This window comes from Xenopus tropicalis, chromosome 2 (assembly GCF_000004195.4).
Source record: "Xenopus tropicalis strain Nigerian chromosome 2, UCB_Xtro_10.0, whole genome shotgun sequence".
NCBI lineage: Eukaryota > Metazoa > Chordata > Amphibia > Anura > Pipidae > Xenopus > Xenopus tropicalis.
The window spans coordinates 94,469,064-94,484,612 of NC_030678.2; the positions used below are offsets into that span (position 1 = coordinate 94,469,064).

The 15,549-nt window shown below is 39.5% G+C and overlaps 1 long non-coding RNA gene across 1 annotated transcript; it reads left to right on the forward strand.

Moving 5' to 3' along the window:
- The first annotated feature begins 3,566 nt into the window (after positions 1-3,566).
- LOC116408855 lies at positions 3,567-12,106 on the forward strand. The gene is made up of 3 exons (XR_004221326.1): positions 3,567-4,248; positions 4,436-4,507; positions 11,785-12,106. It is a non-coding gene; the product is annotated as an uncharacterized LOC116408855 (long non-coding RNA).
- The last annotated feature ends 3,443 nt before the right edge of the window (positions 12,107-15,549 follow it).

The window sequence follows — 15,549 nt, forward strand, 5'->3', positions numbered from 1 at the left end:
TAAATTTGATGGCTGCCGAGCATGGACAGCCTGCTTCAAATCATCGAATATTGTACTTCTACCTCTTAGGGTTATTGTCTTGTTGGAATATCCAACCCCTGTGTAACTTCAGCTTTGTGACTGATACTTGAACATTATGCTGATGATCTATTAAAGCACATATATTTAAGAAGCTTTCTTTCATCTAGCCTAGCCTGTCACCTCCTAAGTGCAATGATCAATGCCATATTTCTCTTTTTGTAGAGACTCCTGATCGTGCCGATCCCTATACCTCAGTCTCATATGCCCTTCTCCTAGATCAGTGCTGTCCAACTGGCGGCCCGCGGACCCCCCTCTGTGTGGCCCCCCACCTGTCTGGCTGCTTTGATGGCTTACTCTTGTGTAAACTTTAAATGGTATCAGTACTGAGATACTTCAATTAAAACGTTTTTTAATATATAGTTTTTTAATATACAGTGCAGACTGTAGGAGCAATGCCAGCATTGTGTCACTGTAGGCTGCCTGTGTGTGCCATACACACAGGCATCATAGGGCAAGCAGAGTATGGCACACACAGGCAGGGTAGGGAAGGCAGAGTATGGCACACACAGGCAGGGTAGGGCAGGCAGAGTATGGCACACACAGGCAGGGTAGGGCAGGCAGAGTATGGCACACACAGGCAGGGTAGGGCAGGCAGAGTATGGCACACACAGGCAGGGTAGGGAAGGCAGAGTATGGCACACACAGGCAGGGTAGGGAAGGCAGAGTATGGCACACACAGGCAGGGTAGGGCAGGCAGAGTATGGCACACACAGGCAGGGTAGGGAAGGCAGAGTATGGCACACACAGGCAGGGTAGGGAAGGCAGAGTATGGCAGGTTTTTGCTGTACTACAACCATTAATATGGCTATGGTCATGTGATAACGTGGGTGTGGTTTCAAGTAGGTGCGGTTTCAAAAAGGGGAGTGGTCAAAACTGGCTTCCATTATCGGCCCTCCACCACGTAGGTCAGAAAAATTCCGGCACTTGGTACAACAGAAGTTGGACAGCACTGTCCTAGATTGTAAACCCTATTTACCTCTTGTATCAGTCAGTATGTAAGTTGCATACAGAGTTCTAGTGATGAGTGAACCTGTCCAGTTTCGTTTTGCCGAAAAATTTGCAAAGGGGTGAAAAATTCACAAAGCACAACTTGTTTTTAATCAACCACAACTTTGCAAATTTTTTTACGATGGAGAATTTCACTGCAAATCCATGCCTGGCAAAAAAATGTGCTCATCACTACACAGTTCTCTTATAAATTGCTGAGGAACCTGTTTCTGTATGTTGTATGAAAGTATGAATGTTTCTCTAACCAGGTTAAAGAAGATTTTCATCTAATTTAGCACATTATATAGTCTAAAATTTGGAGTTCCAAGCATTGATCACTGAGATTTGTAGAAATACTCATATTACTTGGTTAATTTTCATATATTATTATATGTATGAAAAATGCATTGATAAAAAACTTGCATGGTCTCCTATAATTTCCATTATTAGAGGAGTTTAATTGCCCTTTAAACTCTTGTTGTAATACAGTCCACATTTACATTTTTGAATGTCATGAATAATGACATGAACAAGACAATGAATTAATACCCAAAACTATTCATGCCTGTAACAAACAAAACTAAAATAGTCTACATATTTTTACCAAATACACCGAAACCAACAAATTACTTTGTTATTCTATGTAACTGACAGATGTCGGCTGCATATCTCATCTAGCCATGCCTTAAGCAAAGTCACAAAAAATACAATTGAAGAGATCTAACCAACAGCAAAACACATTAAGAGGAAAACAACAGGTGCCTCTTATGATCACTATCTTTAAAATAATTTCTTCTCATTCAGTGCATATATGTACTAACAGAATGTGATCTCACTCCCATTAGCTGTTTACAAAAACAGACAATGCTGATCATTTAGTTGTCTCTACGTGAGTTTTAGCAGAAGAATTTTTCAATATTGTTTATGTCAGGGTATTTTCTGGTGTTTAGTAACTGTGACAAGTAGCTGCTACTAAGTAGCTCCATGTGTCTTTACCCTTAGGGCTGTGGCAGACGGGGAGACTAGTCGTCTGTGACAAATCTCCCTTGTCACGGACGACTAATCTCCCCGAAATATCATCCCACCGGCGAGTATGTAAATCGCCGATGGGATGGCATACGCGGCGCCGCGATTCCAGTTTCCTCTCAAGGCAACTTCTGCGATTTTGGGGAAATCGCGGCGCCGCGTATGCCATCCCACTGGCGATTTACATACTCGCCAGTGGGATGGTATTTCGGGGAGATTAGTCACCCGCGACAAGGGAGATTTGTCACGGGCGACTAATCTCCCCGTCTACCACGGCCCTTAGACAAGGCAAGGAAAATTGCAACACTACGATAACCAATAACAACAAACCAGAGATTTGCTTTTAGTGCTCTCCCTGTGGTAGACAGATCAAAACTGATTGCTGATTGGTTACTATGGACTACTGCAATGAGGCAACTTCGTCCAGTGTTAGTAAATGAGCCCCAATATCTCCACTTTGTGCTAGACTTAAAAATGAGTAAAGAGGGCTAATATAACAAGCCAAGGCATAATGTCTCTTGAATTTATGGTCCTTGATTTTGAAATATGGATATACTGTATACTCCAAATGCCAGGGTTATAAATACATGGGTATTAAACCAACTTACATTGATGTGTGAATTCAATCAAGTATAAAAATGTATGTTGAATGTGCTCTGAAAGCATTTGTATTCCATTTATAAATACATCAGATTGTGCCTAATATACATAGAAACAATCCAAGCATAGTACCATCTATAGCTAATAGCTTATCCGGAAACCCGTTATCCAGAAAGTTCCAAATTACGGAAAGGCCATCTCCCATAGACTCCATTATAAGCAAATAATTCTAATTTTTAAAAATGATTTCCCTTTTCTCTGTTAATATAAAACAGTACCTTGTACTTGATCCCAACTAAGATATAATTAATCCTTATTGGATGCAAAACAATCCTATTGGGTTTATTCAATATTTAAATGATTTTTAGCAGACTTAGGTTATGGAGATCCAAATTATGGAAAGATCCCTTATCCGGAAAACCCTGGGTCCCGAGCATTCTGGATAACAGGTCCCATACCTGTTCAACTAAAACAGCTAATGCAAACATGGATGCATATTAGACAAAATATACAGTATGAATTTAACACACACCTTTATAGACTCCAATGCACATCCTAGATGCATGTCTAATGCTGATGAATTGTACAGGTATCAGACCCCTTATCCAGAAACCTATTATCCAGAAAGTTCCAAATTACGGAAAGGTCATCTTCCATAGACTCCATCTTAATCAAATAATTCACATTTTTAAAAATGGTTTCCATTTTCTCTGTAATAATAGTATCTTGTACTTGATCCCAATTAAGATATCATTTATCCTTATTTGAGCCAAAACAATCCTATTGGGTTTAATTACTGTTTAAATAATTTTTTAAGCAGACTTTAAGGTAGGAGACCCCTTATCCAAAAAAAACCCAGGTCCCGAGCATTCTGGATAATGGGTCCCACACCTGTACAATAAAGAAATCCAGCATTACAACTTGAAGTACACCAAAGCCCACCATATTTTTTTTCGGATCCTTTTATATATACAGACCATTGCTCAAATGAATCTTAGCCTGGTTTTAGAAAATGTTATCCTATCATTTATTAGAGTGAAAACTATGTATTATCACCCATGACAGGTGGATTTTGGCGCAAATACTTTTAAATGGCTGAAAACCCATTTGTTCCAAGTCTTGTTTTAACTGATTTGATTGTTCTCTCTGTAGCCAGGATTATTGCCAGCATCCTTCTTCTGCTTGTGGCTGGACAATGTGATCATCTGATTGTGATGGGCACAAAGGACTTGTCCCTGCAACTAAGCTTATTGTTTGAGAGCTACACATTTATTGCAGCTCAACAATTAGAGGCACCATTTGGGAAACAGAGATAGAGATAGGTTATTAAAACTGTCTCATAAATCCCTGTCCACTGATGGGAGGTGCAGTCTGAAACCTAAGCAGTTGGGAGGGCTTCCTTGGCACTTGTGTTACAGTATAGGAGTCTCTTGAATAATGTTCTGCCTGGAACACTACTACTAGCAAGCAACTGTATAGCCATCACATCTAAAGAACGACTTGCCAGAGAAAGTCAGCACTCTCTGCAAAACAGAAGAGGATAAACAGAAAAAGGTCAGTTTACAACAAGCCATAACTTATAGTGAAGTTTCTGAATGACAGATATCAGTAGTATAATGTCAGATATTTCATTGTATATAATATAAGGAATATAAGGGATCAGTTAAGAAGGACAGCAAGCCGCAAAAAAAGTCCAAAAATTGCCATTTTTGACTGCAATGCAATTTTACCTTACTCCTAGCTTTGTCAGGATATATCGGAGACATACATGACCACGGACATATACTTGCAGGAGCCTTTGATCAAGTGCTGGGTAAGCATAAAACGCGTTAGGCTGTGTATATGGGGTACTAGTAGTTTTAATGTATTGTAATAAAGAAAAATTTTTTTAAGGTAAGCATTGGTGCAGAATTATATGTAATAGTTATGTAATAGTTTTCCATTTTGGCCACTAAATGACATTCTGTGCTAAACTATGCTATGGATTCACAGCATATAAATATATTTAATGATTCACCATGGATTGGCCTTTAGGTACTTTATGTACTTGCAGGCTCCATGAATTGCACCTAGGTGCAAGATGTATTTGAGCCTTGTACTTAATACCTAATGAAGGCATTAAAGGCATAAACTGGTCATAAACTGTGGTTAGACTAGCGCAAGTGTGTGTGTGTGTGGGGGGGGGGGGGTTGGGTGTCCCTAGCTCAGACCAAGGGGCACATTTCCCTAAGCAATTTTGAGAAAAAGTAGATTTTTTTTACTTCTCAAAAAATGTTAGTTTTTCGAAAATAACTCCCATAATTTGTGATTTATAAGCATTTGATTAAAAAAATTTTTGGCAAAAAAAAATTGTGTCAGGTTTGATCTGTCAAGTACCATTGAGTCCTATGGAGGCTTAGAGTAGTAGAGGAATAGAATAGTCAGTGACAGCCTGTCCTTGACACATTTCATCATTGGTTTCTATTTCACCCAGTTTCAAGGGGAAGTTAATCCTATAATTGTTTTTTTTATTTCACTAATTTTCAAGGGAAAGTTAATCCCATCATTGTTTTCTATTTCACCTTGTTTCAAGTGAAACTTAAAGACATTATTGTTTTCCAAGAATGAGTTGGAACTGCACCCTGCAATGCAAAATCAAAAGAGACACATTTTTATACATATGTGTATGCATATGTGATGTGCCCTTCCACTGTAAGTTAAAGAAAAGCAAAGATCCCTTTTTAATACTTTTTTATATCTTGGTCCTAGAAACCCCAGATGCATAGATGCAAATTCCTACTGCAATATCTAAACAGTGTACAGTGAAAGCAGCTCTAGTCTGTTACTGTACATATCACAGGAACATCTGGCAGCTATGTATCAATGTAATTTTATTGTGGCATTATTTAATGTTGTGTACTTTACACCTACACTCAAAATGTTCCAGGCTTTAAATTAAAATAATTATTTACTGTTGGTTTGTCACTACACATATTGTGTACAGCAGGAAAGGTGTATGTTTGCACATACATACACACACAATCACACATATATATATCTATATGTTTGACCATATATTGCAATATATTAAAGCAGGCTAACTACAGTACGTCAAAGTCATCCCTGGTCTGGCCAGTCCTACACTCAATTTCATCTGATTCATTAAGAATTCTACTCATTTATACATTTTACAAAGGGACTGAGTTTTACCTAGAACTTACTTGCTTTCATGGTTAAAACCCCCAAATGGTTGCCTTTTATTGGCTTCACTGGGTTCACCTGACTGGGGCTATAACAAGGAGCTGGCCACAAATCTTCACATATAAAATAACCCCAGAAAGACAAGAGATGTGGCTGATTAGAGCTGGAATATGGAATTCCTAATGTTGAGCAAAGTTGCATAGCTGCAAGCCCACCAATCTTAAAAATTTGTATGGGTTTTAGCAAAAAGAATTAAAAAAATTCTGAACAAAAACAATGGTGGTGCTCGCATGTTTCAGTATGTGCCACTCTATGTTGAAACATTTATAAAAATTGCACTAGAGGGCAGTTGTGCCATTCTAAAATAAATTGGAGTGCAGACACAAGCTGTATCTTTTTTACAGAGGAAATAACATGGATTATATTTCCAAACCTTCCATTTAAACCAGGGGTCTCAAACTCGCGGCCCGCGGGCCATTTGCGGCCCTCGGTACAATATTTTGTGGCCCGCACCAACGCCTTCTCAAAAGCAATGAATGGATCGCGATTAGCTGCTAAGGAGCTAATTGTGCACACATAACGTCTTCCCATAATAACTGTTATGATGGCATAACGTCATTTCCACAATCAGCAGCTCCCGCCCGCCGTGCCTTGCATTATCCCTTGAAAGCCAATTTTTTGTGAAATCCCTTATGCGGCCCAGCCTCATCCTGACTTTGCCTCCTGCGGCCCCCAGGTAAATTGAGTTTGAGCCCCCTGATTTAAACATACTGAAATCTATGCAGTTCTGCATTATGGATTTTTATTTGACCAGGTTCTATGGTAACCTTAGATTGAATCGAGTATAGAGACAGTTCTAAGAGATCCCCAGACAGGCAAATTAACCTCCAGGTTATACAAAGCCCTGTTGGCCTCTATTCCACCTCCCTTTAACACGGTCCCACATATGGCAACAAATAATTCCAAATATGACCAAGGAACAGTGGGATGAGACCGTAGATGTGTTATATAATGATTTGATTTCATTACGAGACAGATTAATACAGCACAAGTTCATCCACCAACTATACATAACTCCTCTCAAACTGCAAAAAATGGGTTGCAATGCTGTGGTAACATGTCCCAGAAGTCAAAACACAGGGTCCTCCTTCCTACACTTAGGGGCACATTTACAAAAGCACGAACGCTCCGAGCGTATTTTCGCAGATTTTTTCGGGCGTCCGCACGACTTTTTCGTACGGCGCACAACTTTTTCATACGGCGCACGACTTTTTCGGACGTTTGCACGAAAAAATCGGAAAGGATTTACCGCTGTTTACAATTGTTCGGTACGAAAATTTAGTGACTTTCGGATCGCCAATACGATATTATCGTGACTAATACGATTTTTTCGTAAACATTTTCGTGATATTTGCGATCTTATGAAATTTTCATTTCCAATGCGATTTTTTCCCATTCGTGATTCGGATTCGTGGATTAGTAAATGTGCCCCTTAGCTTGGGAATACCCAACAATCCAAAGATACTGGTCCAAGATAATTAAATACATGGTAGATAACTTGGGGTTTCCAAATCTATGCACACCAGAAATATGCCAGCTGGCCCAGATTGAAGAAGTGGTGCCACTCAAAAAAACTAGATCTTTGATTCGGACCATTCTATATTATGCAAAGAAAGCGGTGATACTAAACTGGTTGGGAAATAATGCACCCTCAGTGAAAACATGGCAGACCCTTATCAACACATCCCTCCGCTCCATTAGAATTACATATGATGCCCGTGGTTGCCCATCGAAAAAAATCTGGTCCCCATGGTTGGATCTAAACCCTGTTAAACCGGAGGTGACATGAAGCCCTTGGAGAACTAACCCTTGAATCTCAAACTGATGGCTATGATACCCTTGTATAATGTATATAATATGGCAGTCACTGCAAATCTATTTTAGTATACAAAACCACGGAAATATTAGTCTGACTTGCGCTAAACTACTGTACAGTACCATGCATATCACTGTATGTAAATTTGACTTGTGCCTAACCATTGTGTATTTCCATTACCCCCCTTCCCTCTCTTCCTTTTTCCCCTTTTCTATGTTATATAAAAACAATAAAAATGATACTTTAAAAAAAAAAAAAGAGTGGCAGTGCATAAATGCAAAATTTGCAAATCCCAGTGAAAATACAAAGCACAAAGAAAGGCCTGAAGATCTCAGTGTCATTTGTATTGCTGAATACCGCAAGCTGTTTGATGGGTCCATTATACAGATTTATGGTGTTGTCAACTAGAGAATTAGTGCTGGCTACAGTTCTGTACTGAGTTTTTGTGGTAGTGAAGTCTCACAAGGAAATTAGTTCCATCAGTTCCATCTTTATGTCAGATGGGACACCACACACTGACAATTTAGAAGGTTCAATATTTGAAAATAAATAAACTTAAAAGTAAATAAATTCCCAACATAAGATCCTAGGAAATATCACCCTTTTATGTGAACAACTAATTTATATATAACTAGGACCTGACGTTATATTATGTTTACCGGTCAGACCTTTATCGAAGATCCTGAATAAGTTCTTAAGCCAAGCAGTGATGCTGCAAAGTAGGATATAGTTTCTAACTGGCTTTCCCTTGTGATTACAATGGCTTCACTTCAGGTTAGCTTATATATATATGATGATATCTGCATGTGGGTTGCTGCCTGGTTCAGGAAAGTCAGGCAGGCAGTTTTTGCCCAGACAGCCTTTTTGAAAAAAAACAGAGCTATCCAGGTAAAAACCAGACAGGTGCCAACCCTAATCTGCATTGCTAGAAGATAAGCTAATATCTCATGTAATGATCTCAGATAACTGAAAAAAACATCCAACATTTTTGTAACCTAGTATCTGTGCTTTCGACAGAGCATAATTGCTGTTTGTTTTTCAATGTAACAAAAGCCAGCCCTCCCCGAGAGAAGACTGGTATAGGATCCATTAATCAGTAGCTTCTACTTTATACCAACTAAGATATAATTAATCCTTAGATCCTTAGTGGAGGTAAAACAATCCTATTGCATTTAATTAATGTTATAAATTATTTTTTGTAGACTTGAGGTATGGAGATCCATTACAGAAAGACCCTTTATCCAAAAAATCCGAGGTCCCGAGCATTCTGGATAAAATGTTCCATACCTGTACATTGTTTGAAGAGTCACTGCTTAGGAGAAAGCACAGGTGGCTGTATATCTTTTGTCATCATTTAGCCATTACACAAGCTCTGGGACATTGAGATTTAGGGTTACATTTTCCCAATGTAATTACTTTACAAGTCATTCCATGTCCTATGTACTGCTATTTTAATTTACTCACTGAATTAAAAGTCATTTGCGCTGCTGGATTAAATTGCTGTACCACAGCACAAAAGTACATTCACCACCTTCCTACCACTTTCATCGCACTTGAAAGAAATAGTTTTTCCGCCTTCTGCACTGGTGTAATTAAGACACGTCATCTAAGGTTCATTCTGTCAATCTTTTTCTCTTGTTCTAGCCAGGTTTAGTCACTGTTGAAACAGTAAAGGACCATAAAGTGAATGCTGGAGAATGTTCACTGAGCAATAAATTACTATTTAGTTATTGTCAGTAATTGCCAGGTGAATGAACATTCAGTTCCATGTATAGAACACTTTATACGTGGCCATTTAAATGCTGTATAGCCCACTCCATATTTAATGCATGTCTAAATGTAGCTGGTTACCATTTAAAGGAGTATTTCACCGTTGAGCTAACTTTTAGCATGTTATAGCATATCCTATGCTTAGTAACTTTTCAATTGTTCTTTGTTTTTTTGTTTTCTTTTTGCTATTTGTTGCTTTCAAATTGGGGTCCCTGACAGCCAAAAAAACTATTGCTCTGTGAGCAAAAGCTATTGTTACTTTGTATTGTTTATCTCGGTATTCAGATCCTCTCCTATTGATCTTCTAGTATCTCATTTAAAATGCTGCCCGATTGTTAGGTTAATTTGGACCCTATAAACCAGGCAGCTGTATTATTATACTATTATATTAGTGGCACCCCCCAGCGTACTGCTTTCTCTAGCCATGGATTTTTGAGACCTTTTTGCAAAAACATACATAGTTGGTAATCTCCAATGGATTTAATCTGCAATAAAACTATGGCAATTCTGTTGAATATCTCAGGGAGTAGTAGTCCAGCAACAAGTTGGGACATAAGGTTACAAATCAGGGCTTTAATTTGCTGAGAAGTAAAATATATCCTATTGCATGCCCTTGCTACCTTCTACTCTTTTTGTTTAGTTCATAGCAGAATCTCCAGACTAAACTGGAACCTTATGATTCATCAGTCCTGCTTTTATTGAATAATAATTTTGGGGCAAAAACCCCCACATCAGATTGCATTTTTACTACTGATGTTTAATTTAATGATCCAGGGACAAAGCTGCATGCCATGTGCAAAATTTGGCACATGTAACCTCCAGTTAGCTGTCATATTTCCATGCTTCTAATCTCCACCAGTTACATATCATCAGCCCTAATCCTCCCATATCCCTCACCCCTTGTTTTATTTTTTAGCTGCAGTAATAGGTCCAGTCATTTGCATCCATGACTCCACACAGATATTGAAGTCACAACACATAATTAAGAGGTATGCATGTTGCATATTTAGTTTTATAACATAAAAATTAAAGATGTCAGTTTTTCAGGATACTAGGAAACAGTTGGGCAAAAAAGGATGATCATGGCTCAAATGGTATCAGTGTCAATAGATGCCAGAGCAAGAGCACCAGTGACTGTAAGATCATGGATTCCTCTTACAAAGTGCATCAACTGTTCTCAGTATACGTAGCCAATACTGTAGAAATGCTTGTCAAGAAGAGGGACATGGCGACACATGGCTGAAATAAAGTCAGATGTTTATGTTATATAATAATGATATAAACATAAAGCCTCTCCAGCTATGCAAGAAACTAGTGATGTGAAGGGTTGACCTGAAATCCATGGGGCCCACTGGTTTACCCTTAGGACCGGAGGGTTAGGGTAAAAATTTTGGGGGCCATTGTGGGTTCAGCTTTTCCTCTGCTCCCCAGTTCCCTGTCTTGGAACCTAAGGTGCATGCAGAAGTAGGGTACAGAGCAGAAAGATGCAGGTGGAGGCTGGCTGCGTGTCCTACAAGTGTAACATTTTGCTAGTTAGGGTCAGGAGTGAGTTGAACATCACTGTGCAACATAATAAAAAGTGAACTACTACTTTAACAAAACAACTACATATGTGTCTTAATAAAGCTAGCTAATATAGTATACAGTACACACATATCAGGAGAGAATAAACAGATGGAGAAAACCTTTCTTCTGTAAAATGAACATGACATGAAATGCAGTAAGCTTACATTAAAACAAAAAAATTAAATTCTACTGCCTCAGGCTCATAACATGTCCCAGTAAGTATTTCATGCCTTTAGTTACAATGTATTACTATTATACAGACAGATTGTTTATTTTTGTGCTATTTGATCTTCATGCATTTCACCATTGTTGTGCATCTAGTTATCAAGACATGGCAAAGAGCCCTATTTTTTACACTGTATACCTTGTGCCTCACCTATTTCTCTATGAGGCTACAATTTTTTCAGTGTTGATTTTTCTTACTTATCTTTCTATTTAGGCCCCCTCTATTCATGTTCCTATATCTATTTTAAACCACTACCTGGTTGCTAGGTAAAATTAGACCCTAGCAACAAGACAGATGCTGAAATTCCAAACTAGAGAATATGGGAACAAAAAAAAATAATAAAAATAGAAGACCAATTGCAAATTATCCCAGAATGGCACTCTCTACATCAAACTAAAAATTACTACCCCTTTAAAGGGTGCTTAAATATTAAGTACCTTAATACCTTATGTATGTTTTTTGTTACCCACAGACTTGAAAGGTGAACTTGACTTGTATGAGAAATAGATGAATCAATCCATCAAACTGGCATTCCAAACTGATGAGATGCCAAAGTAACATTCTGAACATGAGCAAAGGATCACAGAACCACACAGCTCTGATCGTGATACTGCAGGGGACAAAGAATGTTTTAGGATCCATTCTTATCATTTACACAGCTGTGTTGGGAGTTCTACTCTGTTCTGAGCTCATATTAACATTCCTGCTTTCTAAATCACTGGGCTGAGTCAGGAAAATACATTGTTCAATTCATGCTGGATAGCAATCCTAAAATAAAAGTATATCTAATATAAGGACATTGTGCTGTCTATTTTCCCTGTCAATATAAACATTGGGATACAAAGTCATTGTTATATAACTGAGAGACATTCCCCAATTTTGCCTATGTATAACATATTATTATAGTAACATATTATTATTCTCATTAACACTTATTTATAAAGTACAACATATTCCACAGTGCTGTACAAAAATGGTTGTATACAGTGAGCATACAATTTACATGCAAAAATAATAATAATAGTAAAAAGCAGAACTTTAACAAAAAATTGGCCCAGGGACCACTGCGAAAGGAGAAGGGAGAAGATTGCTCACCTGCATTTACCCCATGCCAGTGCAGTTTTCTCCTTCCAGGAGCATCGGCCGGTGGTTTCAGGTAAGTTATTACAATCACCGGGGGCTGCCTAACATTTAGCACCCCCTAGTGATTTAGCCTTTCCTTCTCCTTTAAAAGATTTTGGCATCTAGGCTGCACAACACCCTGCCCCCCCTACCCTCACCCCCTCCTACCTACCTGCAGCTTTTCTCCGCCACTGCTGTATCTTTTTTTAGTCTAATGTCCCACAGGGAGATTTAGTCACTGCAGTTTTTTTAAAAGCAAGTTCCAGCGACAAGTCGCTTGTCTTTTCCTGTGATTACTAGTGATTTCTCACAAATCCAGGTTTCAAGTAGCATCACTGGTTTAGATACTGGCAATTTATATTCTTCTCTATGTAGAGACAAAACAAGCGACTTGTAGCTGGAACTCGCTTTTTAAAAATCGCAGCGACTAATTTCTCCGTGGGACATTAGCCTTAAATGGCTTTCACTGTGGACTGGGGAGACAGTAATTCAATGGCTGTTAAAATCTCCCACACAGTCTCCAATGGAGATGCCGGCAGCCCCTCTCAGATTTTTGGTGCCCTAGGACTGGTCCTTTGCATTCCAGCTACAAATCTTGGCCAGGGGACTGATGTAAATGATGTTTAATCTCTTTAAAATGCTGTGAAAATGTGTCAGTGCTAGAATATAAATACCAGATTAAACAAAAAAATTATTTTCCCTGTTGTATATTTATTATTGTTTACTTTGAGTGTGGAGTGATTTTGTATTGATAGTAATTCATTTTCACTTTTTTACACAACAGCAATCTCTGTGTTTAACCCCCCCCCCAAATATTGGTCATGTACTTTGTACTTAATATTTGTATTTGGAAAAAAATGTGCTGAACAAGGTTTTAACTCTTTTTAAAGCCATTTTTCCACAGGAGCTTATTGATAAACCTAAAAAATAATAATCAGTCATGTGAACGTATGAGGGATCATTTAGAGGACAAGTGTCACAGTGGGTGCTGCAGTGCTGGGAATCCTGCAATCAGGCAAGTGGGATGAGTCACGGAGCAAGCGCCGGCGCAGGCAGCCTTTCCTTTTTTTTTTTAGCAATATGACCCTGAACATCTCATTTTCACAGCAGACTTTTGAAACCCTCTGTGGCTCGCCCTGACCTACTTTAAGTAATCTTTCCAATTCTAGCAGCTTGAGTGCCATCTGGATCAAGATCACAGCTCCCATGTATCAGTATTAGAAAGTTCTGTGTAACCTTCAGAGGAACAGCAGAAAGTCATTGCAAGGCAGTGTCGCTAGAAGCAGCTCGGTGTGAGTGATGAGGCAAATTTCCCAATCATGTGACTTTTTAGACGAAAAGGTGTTTTTTTTTTCCTTCAGAAACCAGCAATGAGTCATCAGCTGTAACAAAAACAGCCCCAGCTCCTATTATTTTACTTTTTATCCATAATAAGCTGTCATCTCGCAATGATTTTGCGGTACTATCTATATTTTAAGGATAATAATTCTGCCTTGCTTTTCTTCAGTTTACACAGATTTTTTATGGAATACGTCTGTGCAGTAATATGTCTTCTGCTGTCATTACTTTGGCTCAAAAAAATGTAAGAAAAACCTTTTGCATAGAAATGAAGAAAAGAGAATAACCTGCAACAGGGCAGATGTGGGATACATTATCCAGAAACCCATTATATAGAAATATACTGCAATGCCATTTCCCACAGTTTTTTTTCACAGATTTCCCTTTTCTCTTGATATAATAAAACAGCATCTTGTATTGAGTTGCATGAATCAATTTTACTGCCAAAACAATCTCATTAGGTTTGAATGTTTTAGTAATAAGGACAGGGTCGGACTGGGGGTTGCAGGGCTCACCGGGGCGTCTGCCTCAGGGGCCCCTGCAACCCCCCAATGGCCCCCGTCGTCTTCAATCCCCCCCACAGAGGCCCCAACACCCTCTGACCCCCTCCCCCAACTGCTCCTGAAAGAAACTTACCTGCGGCGTGTCAGGGGAGGAAGACGGCGGATCGCGGGAGAACCCACTAAGGCCAGGGCCCACCGGGTTTTTTCCCGGCACCCCGTTGGCCCAGTCCAACGCTGCCACACGAGGCGTAGGGCTGAAATTTTCGGCAAGCGGAAAAACGCTTGCCGAAAATTCAGCCCTACGCCTGCTACTTGTGCCTGCACCCGAATGAATGAGATACGCTCGGGTGCAGGCACATGTAGCCGATATACGCATGAAAACGCGAGACTTTGCATTCTCTCGTGTTTTCATGCGTATATCGGCTACATGTGCCTGCACCCGAGCGTATCTCATTCACAAGTAGCAGGCGTAGGGCTGAATTTTCGGCAAACGTTTTTCCGCTTGCCGAAAAAATTAGCCCTACGCCTGGTGTGGCATCAGCCTAAGGAATGGTGCCCCAAACTGCAAAACATCCCTTATCCAGACCTGTACTACAGAATTTTCATTCTGTATTTGGTCTGGTTTAATTCTGTCTCAAAATTATGCAAAACATATCATATTATTCAGGATGTGCTATCCTAGTTGATCTTGATAAATTGGTGCTCCTAGTGGTTAAGAGCCAGGTTACTTTCATCCTTAAAGTGCACCTATCCACCCTCGTATTGTTTCCCCCACCAGAGGTGCTGGCTAACAGAGCCCACACTTCAGTTGTAGGAAACAATTGTTTTTCTTGAAAAAAATAGCTCCTGCTAGCGCTAGGCTACCCGCAACGGGAGGGAGCTCCCAGTGCAGGCGACCATGTGCATAATGAGCAAATCTAATTATGCACATTCACCTGAGGTGGGAGCAGTAGATGTGACTCACCCTCCTCTGATGTGCATGTGCATAAAGAGTTATGGCACTTACTTATTATGCGCATGTGTGTGTCACTACATGGCTGCCATCACGAGGAGCTCCCTCCTGGTGCAGGTAGCCTAGCACTGGCAAGAGCTATTTTTTCAAGAAAAACTATTGTTTCCCCCAACCGGAGTGGGGGCTCTATTAGACTGCACCTCCAGTGGGGGAAACATTATGGGGGTGATGGAGAAAGACCTAGGGATTGCTTATAGTGACTGGTATAATAACAACTGTTCACATAAAACAGGGATCCCCAACCTTTTATACCCGTGAGCCA